The 2,122-nt window shown below is 59.6% G+C and overlaps 1 protein-coding gene across 1 annotated transcript in view; it reads right to left on the bottom strand.

Annotated features, from left to right (window-relative positions):
- Positions 1–1,435, bottom strand: part of MYADM (myeloid associated differentiation marker) — an 8,420-nt gene extending 6,985 nt beyond the window's left edge. The window contains 1 exon segment of the mRNA XM_017871776.1: positions 1,207–1,435. The gene's annotated coding sequence lies outside the window, so the exon portion shown is untranslated.
- Between the last annotated feature and the right edge of the window lie 687 nt (positions 1,436–2,122).

Raw genomic sequence — 2,122 nt, 5'->3', positions numbered from 1 at the left:
GCGGCGTGGAGACTCCTGGGGGCTGCCCTCCTCGACACAGCCCTAGAGGAGTCTCCAGGGTAGGCCAGGGAAAACCGTTACCATAGAAACCCGCATGTTTAGGGTTTGTTTAGTACAGAGCCCCCCAGCTCAGGTCCCCACCCCCGTCTCACCCCACTCCTTTCTCCCGCTCCCTTCCTGCCCCCTCCTTCCTAGTCTGTTCCGCCCCCACCCCTGTCTTGCTGGATGAAAGCTTAGACACCTGGGTCGCAGCGGATTAGGGGACCAGGCCTCTCAGTTTAATGGGGTTTGTGGGCTAGGATCTCTGTCTCTTGGAGCCCTGAGGGACAGCAGAATTGAGAGCAGTATTCCTGGGCTTTAGGTGGTTCTGGGCTACGATCCCTGACTGCTGGGTCTCCCTCAAGAAACAGAGGCTAGATTCCTGCATTTCAGAATCTTGAAGGGGTAGCAAAATGCTCCCCTAGTACCCACTGGCACCGGGCGCCGCAGGGTAAGGGACTCGGCTGGACGCGGGTCTCAGATATCACAGTGGATAGGGGTGGGGGGTGTTGGGGGCAAAATTCCCGGGAGCTAGCGCGGTGGGAGTTGGGGAGCCGGATTCCTGGGCCCCACAGGATGCCTAGGTTGAGGCCGAGATTCTTGACTCAAAAGAACAATCAGGCCCGGGCGCGGTGGGTCACGCCTGTAATCCCAGCACTTAGGAAGGCCGAGGAGGGAGGATCCCTTGAGCCCAGGAGTTCAAGACCAGCCTGGGCAACATGGGGAGACCCTGCTCTATTAAAAATAAGTAAATAATAATAATAATAGAACCATGAAAGCTCAGACTCTTGGATTTTCAGAGCAGGTGTTGCAAGCCTAGCCGCCTGGGTCTGGAAGGCAGAGATATTTTTGGCCTACATTCCTGACTCCTGGATGGAGGGAGGGACTCAGAATTTTAATGAGGATGGGGCTGGAGCTGGGGCTGGGGGCTCTGGATTCCTGGATCCTACAAGAGGGGAAGGGATCCAAGGGGCTGGTGGGCCCGAAGCCCCAGGGCAGGGAAGGGCTGCCGGGTGCATTTTTAAAAGGCGGCTGCGCGGCCCTAAAACGGACTGCTGGAGCCGAAAGAAAAAGAGGGAGCTGAGGGTCGGGATGTCGGGCCCCCGGGGAGGGGCAGGGCGGGGCCCCGGGACGCCTGAGTCCCTCCCTCTGGCCGCGCTCACTTACCGCGCTCTGCAGTTGTCCCGGGCGCGGCCTGGCTGGCGGCGGCCGCTGGGCGGGGCCTGGTGGCGGCTGCGGCTGCTCAGCGACGCTGAGCTAACGGGGCGCGTCTGGCACTGCCGCCGCTGGGCACCTTCCAGGGCCGACAGCTGAAGAGGCTTTGAGGCCGAGACCAGGAGTGGAAGCCGCGCGAGTGGCGAAGGGAGCAGTAGGAAGGGGTCCGGGAGCTGGGGATCCGGGTCTACGTGTCCTACGGAGCGGGGAGGGGCCGGAGGGGGACCTGCAGGAAGGGGGGGTCTGCAGGAGTGGAGAGGGGGTTGGGCAGAGGAAGGTAGAGCCTGTGAGCGCACTTTTTGTGCCTCTGCAAAGGGAAGGGGGCACAGACCCTCTTTGTCATTCTGGACCCTGCATAGGGGAGGGAGGTCTCAATGCGTCCAGATCAGGCCTTGTCTAAGGAGGGAGGGCTGTGGACGGATAGGGAGTCGGGACATGGTGTTAGTTGGAGACTCCCCTGGGACGCCTCTAGGTTCCACTCACAGGCCTCCTTGACCCCAAGTGTAGCAGTAAATCTTTCCCCCTTCCTGCCTAAATCAGTCACTGCCTGACCCCATAGTGACACACTCGAGGTACCCCAAACGGCCCAGAGGTGGTCTCCACTTACACAACTTACTGTGTTATTCCTTGTGGTGGCAGCGGTTCCCCTGTAGTCACTAGGGCCCCTCAACATCGGGGTTCAGGGTAGCAGGAACAGGAAGCAAACATTTGAAGAGTGAAGGCGGGTCGCAGTGGCTCACCTCTGTCATCCTAAGCACTTTGGGAGGCCAAGGCCCGCAGATCACCCCTGAGGTCGGGAGTTTGAGACCAGCGTGGCCAACATGATGAAACCCCATCTCCATTAAAAATACAAAAAAATTAATCAAGC

The sequence above is a fragment of the Rhinopithecus bieti genome, unplaced genomic scaffold (assembly GCF_001698545.2).
Source record: "Rhinopithecus bieti isolate Rb0 unplaced genomic scaffold, ASM169854v2 scaffold_6949, whole genome shotgun sequence".
Classification (NCBI taxonomy): Eukaryota; Metazoa; Chordata; class Mammalia; order Primates; family Cercopithecidae; genus Rhinopithecus; species Rhinopithecus bieti.
This window is presented reverse-complemented; position numbering and strand designations above follow the sequence as displayed.